Genomic DNA, 26,112 nt, shown 5'->3' with positions numbered 1-26,112 from the left:
AAAAAAAAAAAGCTCCCAACCTTTTTTCTGCCAGTCCAGTCCACAAAGTGATGCTTCTTTTTCAATCACTGAGTTTCCTATGTCTAGCAGTTGAAGTCTTACTGTCATCTGACTGCTCCTTCTAGCATTTTGTCACTAGGTTCTTCACTGCTCCCAATGGCTAAAATAAGAACTTCCTAGTGGTCAGTGACCCATCTTTTCCTTCTGAGGTAAAACTCACAATAACCAACTTTTAGTCACTCATGAAACCAACAGTCCTTTTTTAATCTTCCCATAGTCTGGAAACAATTATTTGATGTCTTAGGAGTTTTAACCTCTCAAGCTCTAAAAACAGTCACAACATGCAAAATGAGTTGAGGGATCACAGTGTTCACTCAGATCGCCACAATGCTTCTGTCATTCTTCTGCCCCCAAAGTTCCTCAAAGTTTTCTATTCAGTCTTCTTGTATCTGTCCTCAAATTTTAATAGAAAAACTATTTTTTCACATAAGGATTTTTTTTTTGAGGGGCAATGGGGGTTAAGTGACTTGCCCAGGTTCACACAGCTAGTAAGTGTCAAGTGTCTGAGGCTGGATTTGAACTCAGGTACTCCTGAATCCAAGGCCGATGCTTTATCCACTGCACCACCTAGCTGCCCCCACATATGGATTTTAAGTTTTTCATGACAAAAGTACTTTTTCTGTCCCTGTAGGCCACCAAATTAAAGTTGCTTTTAGTCTTTTTCTTCTTTTTTTTTTTGTAGTTAGAATAAGGTGATGGTTTATTTAGGAGCAAGGGAAGGGAAGGGTTGGGGAGGGAAACCATTAAAGAAATCCTTGGACTTCTCATGGGGAGATTTGGCATAAAGCACATGGCTCAGAGGTACCAAATCTCCTAGTCTTTTTCTTTACTCAATAATGCAACTTTCTGTCCCTTTCAACAGCAAACTGCTCACATCTGAAAGTGTCAATACCTTACAATTACAGTTAGATTTGTTGAACTGCCTTTTTTTTCTTTTTTTATTCTATCTTATTAAGGGTAGCTCTCCAAGTAGGGGAAGTACCACATATATTGGGAAATGAAATAAAGATACCAATAACAATTTTTAAAAAATGTTTGGGTAGGCAAACCTGGTGAAGATGACACAATACCACACCTCAAAGGAATTAAACTTTCCACCATAAAGTTCAGAGGAAAACATCAGCCTAGAACAGAGGTAAATTTCTCATTCACCTCCAGAGCTCATTTTATTCTAAGAGGGAAGGTGAGCCACTACCTTGAAAAAAAAAAACAAAACTAACAACAACCAAATAGCATGCTTCATAGTCATACTCTCCTCACTAACTGAAAGCCAAGTCTTTCAGGCATTCCTGAGATGAGATACCAAATTAGATCTCCTGTAAGATACACCCAAGCAGAGAAAGTCCTGCATCTTGTCAACTCATCCCTATAGGCTGAGCACCTTCCTTTCACCCTCTCCCATTCCTACTTCCCCAGCCTCTTTTTTTTTTTAAGTGAGGCAATTGGGGTTAAGTGACTTGCCCAGGGTCACACAGCTAGTAAGTGTTAAGTGTCTGAAGCCGGATTTGAACTCAGGTACTCCTGACTCCAGGGCCAGTGCTCTATCCACTGCGCCACCTAGCTGCCCCCTTTCCCCAGCCTCTTAAAGGGCTTGCTCCTAAGCCATGAATCTAGAACACTGTAGAATTACAATGTGTTGTCAAACAACTCAGCCCCTTGGTTCTACTTAACACAAGGAACCAAAATTGGGTACTGCCAGGTGGAAGAAACCAAATCAATACCCATAAGATTGTGGGTCTAGAGCTAAAAGGGACCTCAGCAGTCATCTAGTCCAACCCTCTTATTTTATAGATGAGGAAACTAAGGCCTGGAAGGTTAAATAACTTGCACAAAGTTACACAAGTAATAAATGTCAAAGGTGAGATTTGAACTCAGATCCTCAGACTCTAGAGCCACTACTCTTTCCTCTTTCTACTATACCATGCTAGATAATACCTCAGGTCTAAAAGGGAAAATGAGGAACACAGGAAACTGATATGGCAAAGGACCTTCCTCCTGTGTCAAAGATGACACACAGGATCATCCTACTATCAGGAGTGAACATACTCCTGGCTGCCAATTTTATATCTCAGAAGAGATGGGTTCCCTTGTTCTGGTTTCATGAACCTTGTCAGTGTAAATTCTAAGCAAAAAATTTGGGAGCAATGTTTACCTTTCTTTTGCTAACTGCAAAGTAAAGAGATGACTTGCTGAAAGAAGTTCTCTGCTTTCACAGAGCCCTTGCCTTGCCTTACTTGGGCTGCCTAGGCAGTATTTGTACTGGTGTTTCTCCTTGTTCCTTTCAGAGATGGCACATAGAACACAAGAAACCTCCTTGGAGATATTCTCAGATCTACAAAAAGGAGCTGAGAGGATGAGGTACCGAAGAGAATTGAAGCTGGCATCTGTCACTGCCCCTCAGACCATTTTGTAAGCATTTCAGTCAAAGTACATAGTACAAGTCTAGAAGCAACTCCTTGGGATCCAGCAAAAAATCTTGGTCTCAGATTCAACTCATACAAGAGTTGACATTAGGCAAAATGTAAATAATAAACCAATGTGTGTGTGTAGGGGAGGTACAGTAGGATTACTAATAACTTTCCTTTTAACTGTTAAGGAAAGCTCATTTCATTCTAGAAAATATAAGCATAGACTTCTCTTCAAAGCTATGTTCCTGGATTTAGAAACTCTGATGCCCTTGAAGTTAGCTTGAGGAAGAACTAGTGGGTGAGGACAAATAGTAGGCTGCCTTGGTTCTTACCAAAAGGAATGTATGTCCCCAGATGAAGCTCCCATGAGTTATCACACACTGGCTCCTTTTTTACTTTCTTGTACCATCCAAGCAGCACCCTAGTCAGGAAATGGAAACAGAAATAGAAAACACACTAAAAATAAACCAGAGATTGCAAGGTTCAAAGAAAGAAAGAAAATATAACAGAATTGTGGGTTTGATCAGAGAGAACAGATAATACTAATAGCACAGCTTAGAGTAAATATAGTGCCAGTGTTGTTCCAGATGCCAGTTCAATGTCACACGGCATTAGAACCTAAGAGTCCTAATCTTTTTTCAGTTGCTGCTTACCACTGAAAGGACTACTATATTGACAAAAATCAACAGGACAGACACCCCCTACTTTACCAGCCCCTAGCCCAGATTAAAAAGCAAAAGACAGCTGCTTGCATATAGAAATCTGTTTTCAAAACATTTTTATTTTTTCTCAATTACAAGTAAAAAAATTTTAACATTTATATTTTTTCAAATTTGAGTTCCAAATTCTCTCCCTTCCTTTCCACGTGCCTTCTTAAGAAGGCAAGCAATTTCATATAGATTATACATGTGCAGTCATGCAAAACTTTTCCATATTAGCCATGCTGCAAAAGAAAATGCAGACCAAAAAAAAAAACAACAAAAAAACCCCAAACCCCAGAAAAAGAAAGTTTTAAAAGTATGCTTTAATCTGCATAAAGATTCCATCAGTTCTTTCACTGGAGATGGATAGTATTTTTATCATAAGTCCTTCAGAATTGTCTTGGATCATTGTATTGCTGAGAATAGCTGTTATTTAGAATAGATATTCATGTCTTCCTGGTTCTGCTCAAGCATCTTGCTCATCATTTCTTATAGCACAACAGTATTCCATCACAATCGCATATCACAACTTGTTCAGCCATTTCTCAACTGATGGACAGCCCCTTAATTTCCAATTCTTTGCCACCACAAAAAGAATATAAGTATTTTTGCTATAAATATTTTTGTACATAAGTCCTTTTCCTTTGATTTCTTTAGGATACAGACCTAGCAGTGGTATTATTGGATCAAAAAGTATGCAGTTTTATAGCCCTTTAGGCATAGTTCCAAATTGCTATCCAGAATGACTGGATCAGTTCACAATGCCACCAAGAGTGCATTAGTGTCCCTAGTTTCCACATCCCCTCCAACATATCATATTCCTTTTCTATCATATTAGCCAATTTGATAGGTATGAGGTAATATCTCAAGAGCTGTTTTAATTTCCATTTTTCTAATCAATTCAGTACATTTTTTTCATATGACTATAGATAGCTTTGATTTTTTTTCTTCTGAAAACTGCCTGTTCTTATCGTTTGACCAATTAGGGAATGACTTGTATTCTTATAAATTTGACTTGGTTCTTTATATAGTTGAGAAATGAGGTCTTTATCATAGAAACTTCCTGTAATATTTTCCCTCAGTTTCCTGCTTTCCTTCTAATCCTGGCTGCATTGGTTTTGTTTGTGCAGAAGCCTTTTAATTTAATGTAATCAAAATTATCCAATTTGTATGCCGGAATGCTCTCTACCTCTTGTTATAAATTCCTCCCTTATCCATAGATCTGACAGGTAAGATTTTCTATGCTCTTCTAACTTGCTTATGATATCATCTTTTATATCTAAATCATGTATCTATTTTGACCTTATCTTGGCATACAATGCCTAGTTTCTGCCAAGCTGCTTTCCAGTTTTACCAGTAATTTTTGTTAAAAATGAGTTCTTGGGGCGGCTAGGTGGCGCAGTGGATAAAGCACCGGCCCTGGATTCAGGAGTACATGAGTTCAAATCCGGCCTCAGACACTTGACACTTACCAGCTGTGTGACCCCGGGCAAGTCACTTAACCCCCATTGCCCTGCAAAAAAAAAAAAAAAAAGAGTTCTTGTCCCAAAAGTTTGGATTTTGGGGTTTGTCAAACATTAGATTACTATAGTTATTTACTACTGTCTACTGTGTACCTAATCTATTCCATTGATTTACCACTCTATTTCTTAGCCAGTGCCAGATTATTTCTTTTTAATTGTTTAGTGAGGCAATTGGGGTTAAGTGACTTGCCCAGGGTCACACAGCTAGTGTCAAGTGTCTGAGGCCGGATTTGAACTCAGGTACTCCTGAATCCAGAGCCAGTGCTTTATCCACTGCACCACCTAGCTGCCCCAATGCCAGATTATTTTGATGACTACAAATTTGTAATATAGCTTGACATCTGGTACTTTAAGGCTACCTTTCTTCACATTAAAAAAATGTATTCCCTTGATATTCTTGACCTTTTGTTCTTCCAGATAATTTCTGTTATTATTTTTCCTAGTTCTGTAAAATAATTTTTTAGTAATATGATTGATATAGCACTGAATGGCAGCTAGGTGGAATACTATATAGAGTGCTAGGTCTGGAGTCAGGAGAACATGTTCCAGAGTTCAAATCTGGCCTCAGACACTTGGTGACCTTGCACAGCCTTCCCTTATTTAAAAATCCAATTCGGTGCAAGTCATAACATCGCCCCGATGTCAAGGTGCTCTTCAAGAACGAAGGACAAACAACAAGGACAACCCTGGGCAAATTTCTTAACCCCTGTTTGCCTTGGTTTCCTCATCTATAAAATGAGCTGGAGAAGAAAATAGCAAACAACTCTAGTATCTTTTTTGTTTGTTTGTTTTTTTGCGGGGCAATGAGGGTTAAGTGACTTGCCCAGGGTCACATAGCTAGTAAGTGTCAAGTGTCTGAGGCCGGATTTGAACTCAGGTCTTCCTGAATCCAAGGCCAGTGCTTTATCCACTGCACCACCTAGCTGCCCCACAACTCTAGTATCTTTGACACAAAAACTTCAAATGGGGTCACAAAGAGTAGGACACAATTTTAAAAAGTGACCGAACAACAACAAATAGTACTGAATATGTAAATTAATTTAGGTAGAATTGTCATTTTCATTATACTGGCTCAGCCTACATAGGAGCAATTAAAATTCCTTCAAATGTTTAGATCTGACTTTATTTGTGTGGAGTGTTTTGTAATTGTGTTCATATTGTTCCTGGTTTGTCTGGGCAGGTAAGACTCCCAGGTATTTTATTAATGTCTACAGTTATTTTAAATGGAATTTCTCTTTCTATCGCTTCCTGCTGAACTCTGTGGGTAATATATAAAAATGCTGATATCAAAACACTTTGAAGGTAGTCTTTTACTGTATAACTTTTAAGTGACCCTGAGCTCTTATGAGAGTGATATGATAGTGAAGACCAAACTCATTCCTATATTCAATATGAGAAAGTTTCAAGTAAGATAGACTATATGTAGGTTGGCAGAGCCCTAGTCTGATACCAGGTGGGCTGAAGGGTAATAAGTTTTTTGGCCATAACAACTAAAGAAGAATGGTGATATAAAGACATTAAGGGACTGCCATCTGCATTCTGGGAATATCCACACTAACAAAACAATAGAATGTTTTAGTAATTATTGTTTAATTTTTCATGTTTGTGTATGTATGTACACATCTTATCCCTTTTAACTACATTTTTTGGTCTATACCTGTGATTTCATTGGTATAAGAACTTTCTCTACCAATGAAGACTAGTAACTAACCTCTGCACTGCAATTCAGAGTTACCAAGGGTGCTGACGCATTAAGTGACCTGATCAGGGGCAGAGTCAGTACGTGCCAGAAATGGGATTTGAATCAAGATCTCCCTGACTCCAAGATGAGTATCTTCAAGATCTGTGCACTATGTCTCCCTCCTCTCTACATAGTATTATAGTAGATGTAAAATAAATAGCTATTGGTTAACTGTTGCCCGTTTCAAGTAGCTGTTCTCTATCAAGAGACAGAATAATATTATTACTGATTATTATTCATGATTAATAACAATTAATAACATTAAAATAATACTTATAGTTAATCTATTTATAATAAGTTCAGTTACATAGCACTTTAAAAGTTTATGTGGGCAGCTAGGTGGCGCAGTGGATAGAGCACCGGCCCTGGAGTCAGGAGTACCTGAGTTCAAATCCGGCCTCAGACACTTAACACTTACTAGCTGTGTGACCTTAGGCAAGTCACTTGACCCCAACTGCCTCACTAAAAAAAAAAAAAGTTTATGAAGCTGGGGCAGCTAGGTGGCGTAGTGGATAGAGCACTGGCCCTGGAGTCAGGAGTACCTGAGTTCAAATCCGGCCTCAGACACTTAACACTTACTAGCTGTGTGACCTTAGGCAAGTCACTTGACCCCAACTGCCTCACTAAAAAAAAAAAAAAAGTTTATGAAGCTGGGGCAGCTAGGTGGTGTAGTGGATAGAGCACTGGCCCTGGAGTCAGGAGGACCTGAGTTCAAATTTGGCCTCAGACACTTAACACTAGCTGTGTGACCCTGGGCAAGTCACTTAACCCCAATTGCCTCACAAAAAGAAAAAAATAAAAACAAAACACACAAAAAAGTTTATGAAGCATAGGTCCACTTCTTTCTCTGGCAACCATCCAAGTGGAGGAAATCATCACTTTTTTACCTAGACTAGAGCAATAGTCTTTTTGGTGTCCTTGCCTCAAGTCTCTCCCCACTCCAATCCATTTTCCATTCAGCTTCCAAAGTGATTTTTCTAAATTGTAGGTTTAGCCATGCTATCCCCCTCCTCAATTCCCTCTAGTAGCTCCCTAGTGCCTCTAGGATAAAATAGAAACTTCCCCATATGGTATGTAAAGCTCCTCACAAGCCATTCCTATCTTCTTACACATTTACTTCTCTATCTACTCTATGATGCAGATACACTACTAGCCCGCTTGTTTTCCTCATGCATTCATCACTATGCTTTGCTGTCCTCCATATCTAGAAAGTTGTCCTTCCTCCCCTCCACCTAGCAGAATCCCTGGTTTCTTTCTTTCCAAGACTCAGCTTGGGAGCTCCCTTCAGCAGGATGCATTCCTTCTAAGGTTACCTCGTATCTATTTTGTATGTCTTGTATATGCCTATACCTATACCTACACCTACACCTACACCTATGTCTACATATTGTCTCTCCCATTAGAATGTAAGGCCACTGAAAAGTATTGTTTTTGCTTTTTCTATGTATCCCCGGCAGAGTAAACACTTAATAAATGCCTGCTCATTAACTGATAAAGTGGTCTTTTTGTACTTCTGTGAGATAAGTAGTACAAGCATTAAATGTATTTCAAAAGAAGAAACAGACAATAAATTTAAATGATTTGCCTCTAGTCGCATTTAAGTCCAGGTATCCCGGCTCTAATGCTGGTGTTCTTTTCAATACTCTTTGCTGCTTATTATGACTACAGCTTCTTCCTCCTTTTATGTGGAATTAAATCTCTTGAGGAAAGAAGAATCTTCTAGGCCCACCCAACCCTTTGCTTCTATACAGGGAGAAGCAAAGAGGCCCTGATAGCTCACACAGCTTTCTTTGAAGGAAATACTAGTCTGTCCAGTCAAACAGGTACTTTGCAAAGTAGAGCAGTTAATGAAAGACTGTAAAAATATTTCTTTGAAAGCTAATAAGTCAAGTCCTAAGAATTTCCTGCTAAATTCCACAAAACCTCAAATTAGAAAAGGGGTCTGAACAAATTAGAATTTAATAGGCATTGGGTAGAATGCAATAGAGTAAGAAAAGTAAACTCTACAAATATCAGAATGACAATGGCTGTCTGATGTAATAAGAGAAGACTCAAAGGATCATAGTGAACCAAAACAATGTGAGGTAGCAATGCAAATCCAATTAAAAAAACACACAAATAAATGATACAAGTGGGTAGAACACTCTAATAGGGCAGTTAGATGGCAAAGTGGATAGTGTTCTAGGCCAGTCAGGAAGATTTTCCGAGTTCAAATCTGGCCTCAGACGCTCACTAGCTATAAAACTTAACTCTATTTGTCTCAGTTTTCTCATTTATAAAATGAGTTGGGAGAAGGAAATGGCAAACCACTCCAGTATCTTTGCCAAGAAAACCCCAAATGGGGTCACAAAGAGTCAGACAGAACTGAAAAACAACTGAACAACAATAATGAGAACACTCTAACTTGTACTGTACCTTTATATTGTTTCCTGGCCTGTGTAATTACAGATAATTCAAAAGAAACCAGGTGAAATTGTGCTACAAAACAGACCAAAATTAAAAAAAAAAACCTAACGAATAAGGCTATGTCGACACAAGATCATGAATCCCAAACTATTTGATGATTGGCCAACTATTCCAGAGTGAGATAACCTGGGTTGAAATCCCACCTGACACTGCCTGTGCCATGAAGCAGTGACTTAAGTCACATACCCTCCCTAGGTCTTGGTTTTTTCATCTGTATAAAGGTTGAACTAAATGGCCTCTAAGGTCCCTGTCAGTATTAGATGTATATTAGATGTATGATTCCAAGATATCCCCAACTATCTCAGAGAATAATTTATTCTTTTAAGGGAAGCTGCCCCCTATAGAAAAGAACTACTAAAAATTTAAGAACAAAGACAACTGAACAGCTAAGAACAGTAGTTATTGGGGGCAGCTAGGTGGTGTAGTGGATAAAGCTCTGGCCCTGGATTCAGGAGGATCTTCGTTCAAATCCGGCCTCAGACACTTGACACTTACTAGCTGTGTAATCCTGGGCAAGTCACTTAATCCTCAATGCCCCGCAAAAAAAAAAAAAAAAAAAAAGAAAAAGAAAAAAGAAAAAAGAAAAAGAAAAGAACAGAAGTTATTCAGTTAATTTAAATTTCAAAAATCAAAGAATAAAAACCCTAGGAGCTCAGGGCCCAAGAAAACAAACAGTAGGATAAGAAAACCTAGCTAAGCATTGGTCTCAGTTTCTTTCATCACTCACTCTACCCAAGGCTCATGCTCACTCTCCTCCAATTTCTCTTCTTACCTTTTTGTCTCGTTCCTAATTTCCTTTACTTTCAGGAGTTGCTATCTCAGAAGCCCCAGAAGGAGACCAGTCTTCTGGATGAGGTTAGAGCTGGGCCTGATCATTGTTGTTTGTCCTTCATTCCTGAAGAGGACCACGAAAGATGACATGATTTGTGATGAATTGGATTTAAGTGAGAAAGGGTTGTGCAAAATCACCAGCCTTACTCTCTCCTCCAGAGCCAATCTGGGTCCAGTGGCAAGATATACATCAGGATCACTGGAGATGTTTTTGAGGCAATTGGAAGTTAGGTGACTTGCCCAGGGTCACACAGCTAGTAAGTGTCAAATGTCTGAGGCCAGATTTGAATTCAGGTGGTCCTGACTCCAAGGCCAGTGCTCTATCCACTGTACCAACTAGCTGTCCCCTTGGGCCTGGTTAATGGGAAAGGAAAAGAAGGGAAAAGGCTAATTGTTTGCAAGGTGTTTCTGGGATAAGACATGCCTAGAAATGCCAGCTTCAGTCTCCGAACTGAGTCTCCTAGGGTGAGCTTTCACCTCCTCCTATGTACTGGGAGTTGGGCCTCACAGGACTCAACATTATCACCTACCAGGTTAGGTTTTGAGGGAGGATCCAGAGCAGTCTAATTACCAGCCTCCCTCAATGATAACTTATCTCCAGTCAGTGATAATCTGCCTGAACTCATCTCCAATGGTTAGCATAATGCCACCCTGTTATCCAGTGCCCAGCCCAGTGATTCTGAACCCCACCCTATCACTGTACAAATCTGTTCCTCATTTCCACTACCCCATCCCTTTCTCCTATCCCCTTCCATTCTATTTCTTCAATGGCCCACTCCAGATTTCCCTGCCCCACTTTATTACTAAACTTACTTTCATCTTAAACCTTGTCTTTTCTGTCCTTCCACCTTCTAATACTCACAGTGGTCACCCTTTTGGGCACTGGTTGCACTTTCACTCATAGTATCCACTCACCCCACCCCACCTCCCACCCCCTCAGTAATCACAGGGGGAGAGGTTGGAATACTCCTTGCTCCTCACTGCTATGTTCAGGCTCTCCTTTTACCACCACCAATCAGTAAATGATCTCTCTCCTCCTTTGAGGTTCATTCAGTCTGAACTTATGACCCAATCAATTCTGTTAGCTATTATATAGCAACCCTGAGGACACTCTCCTTCATTTCTCAATGAGTTCAGTGCCTGGCTGACAGTCTTTCTATGCCAAGTCTTATTCTCACACTAGAGAACCTGAACATACATACTGATGCTCCTTCCAACACCCTAACTTCCCAGTGTTCTAATTTACTTGACTCTATTCCACTTGGGGATGTTTAGCCTAGAAAAAAAGCAGCTGGTGGGGGAATGGGACGAGATAGTGGTTCTCAAGGATCTGAAGAACATGAAAGATAAGATTAGTTCAGCTTTGACCCTAGAGGGAAGAATTAGAGAAGTTACAGAGGGCTTGATATACAGAAAACATTCTGGAAAATGTTGAAAAATAAAAGGGGCAGAAAAGAGAGGTCCTGAGCTCCTTTTACCTGGGTCTTTTCTTTTCAAATGTTTTATTGATGCTCTCTTTTTAAACATCACTGTGACTTCCCAAAGACAGAACCTTCCCTAGTAACAAATATATTGTCAAGCAAAACAAATCAACACAGTGGCTATCTATGCAAATGTATCTCTCATTCCACCCCATCTGATGCAGAGAGGCAGAGAGGTATGGAATGAGGTAAGGGATCACTTTGCCCTCCAATCCTAAAGCCACATCTGGCCACTGAACTCATCAGAGTTCTTGACAAAGTCATCCAGCAGCTGCTGGATGAGCACTCACTAGGAGTTCTTAGATGACTCGAGCTAAAATATTAGTTGTATTGGATCAAATCTGAAGTCTTCTGCCCAGCTGATTCCACGAAGCAAGCTTAAATAATGGTAGAAGGGTGGCCTTTCCTGGCCACCTGTGAATGGTGTGTCGCTCCTAAGAACAGAAGTTCCTAGAGGGCAGCAAATGTCTTTGCATTTTGATTTGCTGGTTCTCAGCAAAGCTTTTTTCATTCATTCATTTAGGCTGTTTAACTGGAAGAACTTACTCATACCTGGTTAACTAAAATGCTAATCTCCTTGCCTCAAAATTGTCTCTACCTACAATCTATTTTGCATATACCAATGTAATCTTTATGACTCAACTTTCATCAGGTCATGGCCTCCCACATATTTTAAGAAAAGTCCCCACCTTCCATGGCTCCCCACTGGATGCCCAATACACTCTTCAGCCTTCCACAATCCCAATCTGTCCACCACCACCACCATGAATAACCAAAGGAGTTCACATTGCTGCAGGGTTTTAGAGTTTATAAAGTTTTTTTATTCTCATAACAATACTGTGAAACAGGTAGTGCAAGAATTATCGCCATTTCACAGATGAGAAAACAGGGGTGAAGTGTCATCATGATGTAGGAGGTGAAAAAAGGGTTAATAGGAAAACCTAAGACCCAAGCTCTAATTCAGATATGAGCTCTAAGAGGGATTCAAACCTCAGTTAATAGATAACTTACAAGTCAGGATGCTAAGTTCTCTTACCCACAGAAATCAGTACCCATAAGGGGAACAGAGGGAGCTAGGCTGTGAAGACCTTAAATAAAATGATAGCCTATAGAAACTCAAACTAGGAATAAATGAAAAATGAAGATGTTTTGAAACTAGTCATGGGAATCAGAAAGAGACGTGCAGAAGAGGCCAAATTTGTCCCCAAATTCACCTTATGACATGTAAACCCCCAAAACACACCTCCACTGAAAAGGGTACCAGCCTCGGGGGTTGGCTTAGGACCTCAGGAATTCTATATTAGGATAAGCCCTCCCTTGTACCTCCCTAAAGTGGAGATTATTATAATGAGACTGATGAATCAATTTATCTATACTATAACTGTCTTTTCTTTCACTATCTGAGAGACACCTTTCCACTATTCTGGTTCTCTCCCTGTGGTCACCCACAGTATTGCAATAAAACTTGGTAAACTGAGTCACTGAGTCTTGTAATTCTTCTGGGATGACTCACAATCAATTTGATCTAAATTCCATCCCACATCAATACCCCAGTGATAATCAATGGCAAAAATGGGATTGGAATTCAGGCTTTTTGACACTTGGTCTAATGATCATTCCACTACACTCTACTAAACTTTCTAGGATCTTAAGAATGTTTCAACAACAAAAAAGGCTAGCTCATGAGATAGTGAGCACCTTGTCATTGAAAGTATTCAGAGAATAAATGACTGTCTATCCAATGTATCCAAGAAGGAAGAAGTTGCTCTAGATATGAGGCCCCTCCTATGTCTAAAATTCTACTCTTCTATTTCTCTAACTTCATCTCGCCAACTAATGAAGACAAACCAATCTTACTCATAGCTCTATGTCAGAGATACCTATTTCCGCTGCTTACAAAACCCTTGTGGTCATATCGTAGTCATTTGACCACAGTTTTCCAAAAGAGAAGCAGTTTAGATAGACAGCAGCAGTAGTGTGAATAGATGAGTAATATAAACTTAAAACAAACTTGGAATTTTAATTTGAAGTCACTCTGCTGTATATACACTATGTACATTGTCTCTCACCTTCTCCCTAACAGCTTCCTCTTCATTTCTAAGTTGGACCCTTCCTTCAAAGTCCTATTCAAGTATCGCCACACCCATAATCACTTGATTCTCTGTGATCGCTTTTTCCTTTGAGTACCGACAATTTTTGTCTCTACTGCTTACATCACACTTAGCATATGTTATTACGTTCAGTGGAGTCAGAGCGAAAAAAGGACGTTGGAGATAAAACAGTCCAATTTTCTCAGTCTACACATGAGAAATGTGGAGGGAAAGTGACTTGTCTAAGGTCATGCAGGCAATAAGTCACAAGCTATTATTCAATCACAGACCTTATGACTAAATCCAGGATTCTACTATGCTGGCTGCCACTACTGGTATTTTATCTTTTAACTTGCACGTCCTATCTCCCAGCTACATTGCACAACTCTCAGGGCAAGGCTGCCAAAGTCTTATTTTTTACAAACCTAGTGTCAGGCTTAATGGTTATTTGTTATTTTGATGACAGGGAGGAAGAAAATGATCACTTCCCTAACTGAGACAAACTGGAAAGGCTGATTAAGAGATGTTGCAGACTACTACTTCCGTTTTCAGAAAAATCTAGGATTAGAGACTTTCATCTATCCAGGCAGAATTAAGGACACAAAGCAGAAGGATGAGGTTGGTGGACTATTCTTAGAGTATGAAAAAAAATTACTTCAACTGTCCAGCTGATGATAATTCTAATTAAAAAAAATGTTAGACAGCAATAACAATTGCGCAGCCTCATGGGAAATATCAAAATCTTGAGAAGCTTTACTCTCTCTCTCTCTCCATATATATGTATACATACATATATGTATAATACACACATATGTGCATTATATATATATTTATACACACACACATATATTCTATCTCAATCCTTCTCATTGAATCTCAGTCACCCAAAGATTCCTTCCCTTCTTCACCATAACACCCTGGCCCAACAACTCCAGATTTCCTTTCCTGAAGACTTAGTTTGGGTATGAGAATAAGATGTACCCCCTGGCTATGGTCTTTCTGCAAGTTCTGTAACCCCCGCCCCCACCCGCCCCAGTGCTGACCAGCATACATAGTAGGCTATTTGGCAACAGGAAAATCCAAATAACTTGAAAGACAGAGAAGGGAAAGAGAAGCCTATGAAGATAGAAAGCGTTTCAAGAAAGCTACTCATGAATTTCTGACAGTGAAATCCCATAAACAGAAGCCCGGTGTTTCCCTCTGCCCCCAGCTAGCACCAATCACTGCAACCAGATCTTCTGCAGATGTTCTCCCTCATTTGTGCAGATAGAGAGCAGGACAATGGATATTACCTATCCAAAGCTCATTTGCTAGGATGCCATAAAACATCAGGTATTCTGAGAACAAAAACTGTAAGCTGAAAGGACTGTTTGCTTTACAATGAGGTGGCCCAAAACAGATGGAGGAAACAATTTTGCAGACCACAGGTTGGAAGTTGTGGTGACATCTCAGCAGCCCCTTATCCTATAACTTGTCATTTACATCTTCATGGCAGCAGGAATATTGAAAGAAGAAAGCATAGAAGCCTTGGTTCTCCCAACAAAAAAAAACAATGACATTGACATTCATTTATTTAGCCAACAAATATTTAGCAAGCATCTATTCTGTGTAAGGAATTATGCAGAAACAATGACAGACAGTAGCAAGCCAGGAGCTTGGTCATTTGGGGCTCTGGCCCAGCATGAATATCACCTGATTTCCCTTTCAGGGCCATAGTTCTATATCTGAAGTAATGAGGAAAATCAGGTTACCTCTTTGGAGAATACATCCTCATGTGTCAGTGAGCTGCAACAGTCTTGGAAATGCCACATGCATGCCAAACACACCACAGAAAACTGGAGGAAGAAAAACCCCCAAACCTTCAGCTAAAAGGAGCTGAAGTCAGGCAAGTAACTTTCAAAAGGGTTTCAACCTAAAAGCAAATCATACAGGGTATAGCAACAAAGGCTAGCTCCTCCTAGGTCCCCCTTTCTCTGACCTGAAATGTCATCACTCTCTTGCTGAGTCAGCAAATGTCTCATTCTTAAAAGCAACCTGCTTACTTCCAAGTAAGCAGCTACGTCCTTCTCAAGAGTGTGCCTGGGCTGAGGAGGGGGGACAGGAGAGGGTCAGGGAGTAAGGAAGACCAACAAGGTAAAGAATCAAGACTAGGCATCCATTGTCTAAAAAAGTAAAATTAAGGGATGAAAAAGAAGAATGCATGGGGAGAAGGGGAAAAGGAGAGTTAGAATGGAGTAACTTATTTGGCACAAAAGAGGCCTGAAAGAGATTTGACAGTGGAGGGGAAGATGGGGGAAGTGGGGAAGAGAGCATGTGAACCTTACTTTCATCAGAACTGATTCAAAGAGGGAATAACATATACACTCAGTTGGGTGTAGACATCTATCTTACCATACAGGAAAATAGGAACAGAAGGTGGGAAAGGGGGGTGGGGGCTGGGCTGATAGAAGGTAGGAAGGATTGGGAAAATGCTCTAAATAACTATTGATTAGGGAAATGCAAATTGAAACAACTCTTAAGTACCACCATATACCTAAGAGATTGACTACTATGACAGAAAAAGAAAATAACAAATTTTGGAGATGTGGGAAAATTAAAACAATAATGTACTGTTGGTGAAATTGTACAGTGATTCAACCATTCTGGAGAGCAATTTGGAACTATGCTCAAAGGGCTATAAAATTGTGCATACCTCTTGACCAACCGATACTATTACTAGGTCCAAAAAGATCAGAGAAAAGGGAAACGGACCTATATGTACAAAAATATTTATAGCAATTCTTTTTTTGGGGGGGTGGGGCAATGAGAGTTAAATGACTTGCCCAGGGTCACATAGCTAGTGTCAAGTGTCTGAGGCTGGATTTGAACTCAGGTCTTCCTGAATCCAGGTGCTTTATCCACTGTGCCACCTAGCAGCCCTATAACAGCTCTTTTAGTGGTGGCAAAGAATTGGAAATTGAGGGGATGTCCATTGATTTGGGGAATCGGCTGAACAATTTGTTGTCTATGATTGTGATGGAATACTATTGTGCTATAAGAAATGATGAGCAGGATGCTATCAGAAAAACCTGGAAAGACTTACACAAGCTGATGCAGAGTGAAATGAGCAGAACCAGGAGAACTCAGTATACAGTAACAGTAATATTGTATGATCTACTGTGAATACCTTAGCTATTCTCAGCAATACAATGATCCAAGACAATTCTGAAGGACTTACAATGAAAGGCGCTGTCCAAATCTAGAGAAAGAGCTGGTAGAGTCTGAATGCAGATCAAAATACTTTTTCTTTATTTTTCGTGGAGGGTTTTTTGGGTGTTTTCTTTCATAGCATTACTTACACGGAAAAGTACTTTATATGACTACATATGTATAACCTATGTCAAGCTTGCCTTCTCAATGCGGGAAGAGAGAATTTGGAACTCAAAATTTGAATGAAGAATGTTGAAATTGTTTTTACATGTAATTGAGGAAAAAACAGAATATTAAATTTTTTAAAATACTAGACAGGACTGCCCCTAGGTGGCGCAGTGGATAGAGCACCAGCCCTGGAGTCAGGAGTACCTGAGTTCAAATCCGGCCTCAGACACTTAACACTTACTAGCTGTGTGACCCTGGGCAAGTCACTTAACCCCCTAATTGTCTCACTAAAAAGAAAAAAAATACTAGACATCCAACACACACAGAGCAATCCTACAAAATGCTAACGCCCAGAGTCCGATCTGATTCCATAACCCCAAAGCTGCTTGGAGACAAATCCTAAGTATGGTCCCTGTCATTTTGAAAGCCAGGAGCCATCTGCCAATGAAGCAAGATTCACATGTCTGAAACTTGATGAGAGGAGTATTTCACTTCATGTTTATTCTCAGGCTAGATGTTCATCATAGGCTCTGACAAACTGTGACCCAGCCTGGGTCAAGCTCCTAGAAATCCTCCAGCGGCAAGCCTTGGGTTCAGTTTTTGTCTCTGTAGCCCCAGTTTCTAGCACACTGTAGGCACTTAATAAATGATTGTTGACGGATTAAATGGCATTACATGACATAGAATAGAAATCATCAATCACCCACAGTATTTCTGTGTGACAAGTAAGGAACAGACAAGACTCTGGAAGATGTCGAGGTTGGTGATAAGGAGCCTCCACACTCTAGGCAGAGGAGCAGGTTGCTATGACCTGGCAGGAGTCCCTGGACAGCAGATGGCACAACAAAATAGCTCACCAGTCAATAGAGAGTAAGCAAGACAGTCTTCTTCCTCCTCCGCAAGTATGTGGAATCTGGGAAAGGGACAGGTCCCAACTTCTCCTAGCTTGGAGAGTAGGGAGAGGGAAGGGGAAGGGGCCCAGGAGCCTGCAGCACTTGAAAACATGCTGGGATCTGTAGGCCCTAAGGACTTCTTGCGTAAAGAAAAGGACAGCTGCATTCATGCCTAAATCATGCCAAATGAGAGCACTTGACATGTCCCCTGGACATAACTGATACTGCTGCTGCTTGGGCCTATTCAGATGCCCTTGGGAAAGAGCCCTGAGTGCCTAGAATATTGAACAGGAAGCCTTAATAAGAGCAGGTCTCCAAGAGTGGATCCAGGAAAGGGAGATGCCCCATCTTCCAAAATGATGGGGCTAGGAAGGCAATCAGCTGAATAAACCAGGTCAAGTTCATGTAACTAGACATAAGATATCAATATGAGCAAATCAGTTACTAGACCTAATCTAGGAGAGTGTGAGGTACCAGTCAATCCTGTGCCTTTTAAAAGGCACAAAGAGAAACAAAGCCTGGAAATGGACTATCAAATAGAAACTAGTTGTTACTAGTTGGAATTATAATATATCACTACTCCGGCTCAGAAGAAACAGGAGTGAGCTAGGCATAAGAAATTCACCTGGCTGTAGGTGCTAGAACCTGAGCTAGGCTCAGTACAGCCAATCATCCGTCAGTGCCCAACTGGAGTTATTATCAGGCAACTTTAAGTCTTCTGAAATAACATCTCTCTACCAGTTTCGATGAAAGAATCGGCAAACAGATTAGTGAACAATGTCAGCATAAGGTAGATCTTAACTCTCTTGGATTGTATAGATCAAGTATTGTTTCAAGGTTAGGGGCTGGAGATGACCACTGAAGGCCCTTCTACAACCTCATTAAAATAACCCAACAGAAGCATGCAGGGATATTCAATGCGGGATATTGTCACAAAGACAAAGGGGCCAACTTGACTTCAGAGGACTGATGGTGAAGCACACCTCCTGCCTCTTGGCATAAAGGTGATGGCTTATCAACAAAAAATAGCCTAATATACATTTCAGTCATAGCCAGTATGTAGATCTGATTTGCTTGATTGGACTTTATTACAAGGAAGTGTTCTTGGAGAGGTGGGCAGAGATCATTGGGAAATGACAAGTGATGTGAAAAAAATGTATCAAAATATTTTAAAAGAAAAACAAAAGGGCCATTCCATCTTTCATGGTTTATATGCTAAGAGGTCCTCAGAGAAAAGAGGGATCATCAATCTCCAACTTCCACAAGTTCACAAAGTAAAGTAGGAAGGGCCCTCAGACAAAAGCAAAGACAAGTAGCCAACCAATCTCGGCCAGCAGAGCTTCAGTGATCGCTTGACATAAAGTTCCCTTATGAACCATGCTACTTAAAGTTTTTCCTTATATCCACCTGAAAGTTACCTCCCCTTTGTGAGGATCCTGAAGTGGAACCTCAGAAATTGATTGCAAATCTTTGAGAACTTTGTTTCCCTTAATCAGCCTCTAAAATGAAAGCCAAACAATTCTATAAAACAAAAGTTCTAAAACCTGGAACCTGATAGAATAGTAGTTTTGTCCTGAAATTAAAGAAAGCTAGTTAAACTTTCAGGATCCTCCAAAATAAGTCAAGAAATACGTGACCTAAATAAAAGGTGTTTTATATTTTCTAAATCAAGGTTTTTCTGGAAGACAAGACCAGAATAACAACAAATTGCCTTCAGAGAAATTAAATGACAAGCTACCAAAATGGTAGGCTTTCCCCTCCGAGGGATCTTTTAAAAATGGAGCCATTCTTCTTGTATAGTTTAGATATAGTGCTGTGCAAAAGGAGATGACCTCTGGTTTTCTTTAAGCTTTTGGTCTGCTGCTGCCTATCTCATGAGGCAGCAGACCAGTGTCCACCATCAGTTATACAACTGTGCCTGAGGGCCTCCCTTTGGCATGAGGGAAGTTGCTAGAATTCTAGGCTCCCTGCTTTTTGCCTAGATCTCGGAAAGTGGGGAAACAGGACTCATCTTGCAAATGGATGGGGTCAGAACTATAGGAAAAGGATAATGGTGCTGAAATACAAAATATGAGGGAGGGTTTTTTGTTTGTTTGTTTTTTAGTGAGGCAATTGGGGTTAAGTGACTTGCCCAGGGTCACACAGCTAGTAAGTGTTAAGTGTCTGAGGCCGGATTTGAACCCAGGTACTCCTGAGTCCAGGGCCGGTGCTCCATCCACTGTGCCACCTAGCTGCCCCTCGGTTTTTTTTTTTTTAACCCAGACTATTGTGGCTTCAATATTCCAGGGAATTTCAGGGGTGGAAACTCCCTCCATGCAGTCCAGAAGAAGGTTACAGGGAAAAGGGCAGGGGGGAGAGAGAAACTCTATCTCTGGGGTTATATTGTTCCTGGTCAATAAGAGGTTAAATGACTTGCCCAGGGTCACAGTACTAATATGTGTCAGAGGCTGGACTTGAATCCAGGTCTTCCAGACTCCAAAACCAGTCTACTATGGACTTTACTCCACTATCTTTCATCTAAAAGGGATGGATATCTGCAAATTCCAAGGGCTCATTAGAACAGAAATCTGGTCCTAAAACCAGAATTGGAGGATAATATTCTTAGGCTAAGAGATAGCAAGGACAAGCCTGAGGCCAACTGATTTATTATGGAAAAATCCTTGTCTTCTGAGAAGGAACAATATAAAGGGAAAGGAAACATTAAGCAGAGCTAGGGAATCATCCTTAAGGTCTTGGTATCCCTATATTCTCATTCATTCTCTCATTCTCTCTCATTCTCTCTCATTCTCTCTCTCTCTCTCTCTCTCTCTCTCTCTCTCTCTCTCTCTCTCTCTCTCTCTCTCTCTCTCCCTCCCCCTCTCCCCCTCTCCCTCTCTCTTCCTGGAAGGGAAAAAGTTGGAGGAGGCCTCTAGCAACCCTTGGCACACACCCAGTTCAGCTGCTCTTCATTCCCTGAAGGTTCCTGGAAGTCATCGGCCATAAAGAGGGAAATTTTAGAATAGAGATTACAAAAAACTTCCCACTAATTGGAATACCAAACTCACTGCCTCTGTTCCCCTTCCCCCACCCCCCACTCTCCATATTCCTATTCCTGCCCTATCTTCCTCATGTTTGGCTCTGCAGGCACTGAAGCTAGGACCTTAAAACTCCTAAGGGAAAAGGGAAAACAATGTACAGAGCTAATGTTCCTTCACCAGGTCAAGGGGACAAGGATGCACAAAGGATGACTGGGACTTGTATTGAATAAAAAATTGGGGTAGGGAAGAAGAGATAAGTAGACAGGACCATAAAAATTGAGGTGAAGCAACAAGGACCTAGGAGAGTAAGTAGAGACAAGGGCTGGGGAAGACAAGTAGGAAGTATGTTAGGTAAGCAGGGTGTGAAAAGAAGTTGACAGGTTAGAGAGAATCGCTGGGGAATGGGTGATTTAAGCCAGGAAAGTAGGTTGACAGAAAGGAACAAACACCAGAGGTGGGAGCCTGCATTGAAAAAGATTAACAGGGTACAAAAACAAAGGGAACACAAGGATGGAGAATGGAACATGGAAAGTTTGGAAAAGACATTAAAGAAGACAGAAGACAACATAGGGAAACTGAAAGAAAAGATGATCGAGATCAGACAAGGATAGCCATGGGGCAGGGTGACAGGAGGGTAAAATTGGGGGAAGAGGGAAAAGGATTAGAAGATGGACAGGGGTGGAGGGAATGAGCTTAGAGGGAACAGTGACACACTGATGAATGAAGAGAGAACACAAGTAGTCTGGGAAGGTGACAAGAAGACAGGGCTGGGACACACCTATAGGGAATGGAAGTATGGTGAAGATGGAAACACTGAGAAAATGGGATTCAATCTTCCCAGAACCATCAGCTCCAGAGGACTCAGTGATAAACTTTGTGGGGGATTAGGATGGTGTTAAGACAAATTACACAGGGGCAGCTAGATGGCGAAGTGGATAAAGCACTGGACCTGAGTTCAAATCTAGTTTCAGACACTTGACACTTACTAGCTTTGTGACCCTGGTCAAGTCACTTAACCCTCATTGCCCGGCAAAAAAACCCAAAACCAAACAACCAAAAACCAATTAAGACAAATTACACAATAGGGCAGAGGGGGAAAGGGGAGAACAGGGACAAAGAAATAGAAGAGCAGATACAAAGATAGAAAACATTTGTGGCACTGCCACAAGCTTAGAAAAAGAGGAAACTTGAGGGAAGAACAATATGGAAACATCAGTAGAGGGGAACAAGGTAGAGATCTGGAAGGATTAGAGGCAGGAAGAAGAAACAAGAAAAGAGAAGAGGGGAGGAAGATGAAGAGATATGAGGACTGAGGAAGAGATGGCCAAGGAGAGGAATTTGGGATAGGGAGATGGGGAGGAAGAAGACCTGGAAATAAGGAAGGAGAAAAGATGGAGAGGGAGAAGGGATGGAAAAGAAGGGGAGAGATGCAGAGGCAGAAAAGAGGGAGAAGAGATGGGTGAGATGGAGAAGAAGGAATGGTAGAGATGGGGAAGGAATCAATATGAAACAAGGCAGTTAGAAGAGAGGATAGAAGGAGGAGGGATGGGAGAGATGAGGAGGAAGAAGGAATGGGAGGGAAGGAAAGGGAGGGAGAAGGGGGGCAGGGATAGGGTAGGGGAAGAAATGGGAAGAAAGAGATAAGGGAGGATGAAGAGACAGGGAGGGAGAAGAGATGAGAGAGATGGAGAGGAAGAAGGGATTGCAGAGTGGGGAGGGAAAGAGGATGGGAGAGATGAGGAGGGAGGAGAGTGAGTGATGTCAGGAGGGAGAAGAGACAGAAGGGAGGTAATGGGAGAAGGGGAGGGAGAAGAGGCTAGGAAGGAAAGGCGATGGAAGAGATGGAAAGAGAGAAGGGATGGAAGAGATGAGAAGGGAGAACTGAGAGGAGAGGGAGAAGGGATGGGAAAGATGGGAAGGGAAAAGAGACGGGAAGGGAGGGAGGAGAAACTGGTAGGGACAAATGGTGGGGGAGAGGAGACGGAGAGGAAGGAGAAATGGAGAGAGAAGAGATGAGAGATGGAGAAGGAAAAGAGATGGGAGAGATGGGGAGGGAAAAAAGACAGGGAGGGAGGATAAATGAGAGATGGGGAGGGAGAAGAGACTGAGGGACAAAAGGTGGACGAAAAGACAGGAGAGCGAGAAAGAGAAAAGAAGATGGATGTGGAGGGAGTAGAGATGGGAGAGAGAGGAACAAGATACGAGGAGAGATCAGAGATGGGAAGGGACAAGAGATGGGGAAGGAAGAGGGAGCAGAGATGAGATGAGGAGGGAGGAGAGACGAGAGACGGGAAAGATGGGGAGGGGGGAGGAAGGAGAACGGGAGAGACGGGGACGGGAGAGATGGAGAGGAGGAGGCGATGGAGACGTTACGCCAGGGGGACAAGGCGGACTAGAGGGAACGAGGGCAGGGAGAACCGGGGCCTGGGCCGGCGGCCTGCGCTCGGACGCCCCTCATTCGCACTCCTCGGCCTGGACTGCCCCCAGCCCCGCTCAGCCCCCCTCGCCTTCCCGCGGGGCGTCCGCTCCCTCCCAGCCCAGCCCGAGCTTCGGGACCTGAGTGTCCCCGGCCTACCTGCCCGGGCCTCTGCCCGCTCCGGCTCCAGCTCCAGCTAAACCTCCTCCTCCGCTGCCGCCTCCCGGACTCCTCGGGCTCCTCGGTCCGGCCAAAACTTTTCCTATTAACCCCGGTACAGCAGCGGAGGCGTCACTCGCTGCGCCGCCCCGAAAACCCCGCCCCTCACCGGTGACGTCACCACGCACCCTCCTCTCCCCCGCCCATCCTCCTCCCACCAGACTCTCTCTGTACCTCCCTCTAGTGGCATCATCACGTAGCCTTCCTCCAACCCTGTCTCTCACTCCCACTTCGCCCCACCCCCGCTACAGACACTGGCCAATTGTTGATCCCTAAACCTGGCCTCCCCGCGGCAGCCGCGCCTGCAGCTCTCGGATTAGCTGCCGCGCCTCCTGGTGCCCAGTTGTGGACATTAAAAACGAGATGGGAGCGAGGCTGGCAGGTAATGGGTTTGTGGACAAGTGTTTCGGCTGCAGCATTTTCTGGAATTTTTTATTTATTCATCTCTTTACAGATTTGGAGGAACCTGGCCAACTGTTGTGGGACCCAGGGTGGGAGTGGGCCCTTTGCATGAAGGGGCCCCCCAGCCCTGGACTCTTGTAAGTCTGGATTCACTGGGGGAGAGGGAAGGGGAATGGAATCAGTCAGTCAGCAAGCATTTATTAACCACTTACTATGTGTCAGACACTGTGCTAAGTAAGCACTTTAAAATATTATTGCATTTGATTGAAAGGAAAGTGCTTCACTGAATGGAATAGGGCAAGATAATTTAGGCGCAGAGAATTTAAATGAAATCGCTCAAGGTCAAACAACTAGTTAGTGGCATAACCCTTGAACTCAGATCTTCTGACATGGCCAAGAAAACCCCAAATGGGGTTATGAAAAGTGACAGAGAGGGACCGCTAGATGGCGCAGTGGATAGAGCACTGGCCCTGGATTCAGGAGGACTTGAGTTCAAATCCAGCCTCAGACACTTAACACTTACTAGCTGTGTGACCCTGGGCAAGTTACTTAACCCCAATTGCCTGACCAAAAAAACAAACAAACAAAAAAGAAAAGTGACAGAGAGAGACATACACAGAGAAAGAGACAGAGAGACAGAAACAGACAGACAGAGAGAAACAGAGACACAGAGAGACACACAGAGAGAGAGAGAAACCATGACCTTTCCAATCTTCTTACGTCTTTCTCTCTACCAATATACTCTTCTATCCAGTGACCCTGGCCTCCTGACTGTTCCACAAACAAGACACTCCATCTCTCACATTTTTTCTGGTTGTCCTCTGTGCTTAGAATGATCTCTGCCTTCATTTTTGACTCTTGGCTTCTCTGGCTTCCTCTAGGTCCTAACTAAAATCCAGTCATATTAGGAAACATTTTCCAACCCCTATTAATTCTAGTGCCTTCCTTCTCTTATTATTTTCTAGCCTTTCTGTACATATGTTTAGACACACATTTGTTTGCCTCTTGTATCACCCATTAGACTATGAGCTCCTTGAAGGCAGGGACTGTCTTTTGTCTCTGTGTATCCCTTGCACATAATACAGCCTGAAACATAGTAGGCAATTAACTGGACTGAGGGAAGACAGGCATACTAAGTAGGATGGCTCTGCAAATTAGTCAAACCATTCTGTAAAACAAATTGAAATGGGAGATAGCAGAAGGAAATTAATGAGTAATGATGGAAGTTAAAAAAAAATTAATGAGGGGATAGCTAGGTGGCCTAGTGGATAAAACACCGGCCCTGGATTCAGCAGGACCTGAGTTCAAATTTGACCTCAGACACTTGACATTTACTAGCTGTGTGACCCTGGGCAAGTTACTTAACTTTCACTGCCCCCCACACACAAAAAAATGAACACGTATCAATAAAACATTGAAAAATATGCAGGTGCTTCCTACCTCTTGGAAGAGAGGGGATGGACTAGGGGCACAAATTTAGACATATGCTTTTTGATATGACTAATTCAGGAATTTATTTTGCTTAACTGTGAATGTTTGTTCCAAGGATTTTTCTTTGCCTTTTTTACAATGTGGTAGGGGTGGTGGAAGAAAAAGAAACTATATTTTTGTTCATTGAAAACAAATTAAAAATTTCTGAATGATTCACCATAGATATTTATACAAGATTAGTTGACAGATTGGAAAAGAACTCAAACTCCAGTACTCTTTAGAACAAATTTTGTATTCTTCCCACTAAACTGTGCTGTTCCCACTGTTTACTATACTATTTCCCCCCATTCTTCTTGAAATCATGGACTTAGTAATCCTGCTGCCCTTTTTTATTAAAAAACAAAAACAAAAAAACCCGATCTTCCACATTGTTTAGTATCTTGCATTTCATCCTTCCTCTAACTTACCAGCTGCATGATCATGAACAAATTCCTTAATCTTTCTAAGCTTTCCTTTCCCAATGTGTAAAATAGGAATAATGATATATGTCAGTGCGGGATTTAAATGAGACAATGTATGTACATAAATTTGTAAACTCTCATTTGCTACAAAAAAAAAAAGAAAAATATGCAGGGAAAAAAACAAAGGCAGTTGAAAAGACACAAATAAAGCAATTGGCAATTTTATTACTACCTTGTTAAACTTAATATACACTAAAAATTATGTGCAACAAAAGTTTATAGTTTCAGATACAATGTTCTTTTTGTTCTTTCTATATTAAAACATTTGTATTTACCTATGACTAAGTTTGTAATAAAAAAGAATATTTTAAAAAGGAAAAAGAAAACAAATTAAAAGTATGCTAGAAAAATGACTAAATTATTCCTACCTTTTGGCCCACTAATGGGTATGTACCCCTCAAAATATGAAAGGCAACCAGAAAGGATCCATATATACAAGCATATTTATACTTTTTTGTGGCAAAAAAAAGGGAAACAAAGTGATACCTATCAATTTAGTAACAACTTAAGAAATTACAGCATATAAATGTGTTTTTCAATTTTATTTTTATTTAT

General features: G+C 41.4%; 1 protein-coding gene across 10 annotated transcripts in view; it reads right to left on the bottom strand.

Annotated features, from left to right (window-relative positions):
* The window catches only part of PPARD (peroxisome proliferator activated receptor delta), an 81,147-nt gene extending 57,850 nt beyond the window's left edge, over positions 1 to 23,297 (bottom strand). For 3 of the 10 annotated variants that reach the window (XM_044003896.1, XM_044003910.1, XM_044003897.1), the window contains exons 1-4: positions 23,144 to 23,297; positions 9,672 to 9,794; positions 4,642 to 4,682; positions 2,801 to 2,889 (exon numbers count right to left, since the gene is read on the bottom strand). The gene's annotated coding sequence lies outside the window, so the exon portion shown is untranslated. The remainder of the gene's footprint in view (positions 1 to 2,800; positions 2,890 to 4,641; positions 4,683 to 9,671; positions 9,795 to 23,143) is intronic. The other 7 variants (XM_044003898.1, XM_044003901.1, XM_044003899.1 and 4 more) reach the window with 4 other exon arrangements.
* Positions 23,298 to 26,112: the final 2,815 nt, after the last annotated feature.

This window comes from Dromiciops gliroides, chromosome 4 (genome assembly GCF_019393635.1).
Source record: "Dromiciops gliroides isolate mDroGli1 chromosome 4, mDroGli1.pri, whole genome shotgun sequence".
Classification (NCBI taxonomy): domain Eukaryota; kingdom Metazoa; phylum Chordata; class Mammalia; order Microbiotheria; family Microbiotheriidae; genus Dromiciops; species Dromiciops gliroides.
The sequence above is the reverse complement of the archived record's forward strand: the minus strand, read 5'-3'. Positions and strand labels throughout refer to the sequence as shown.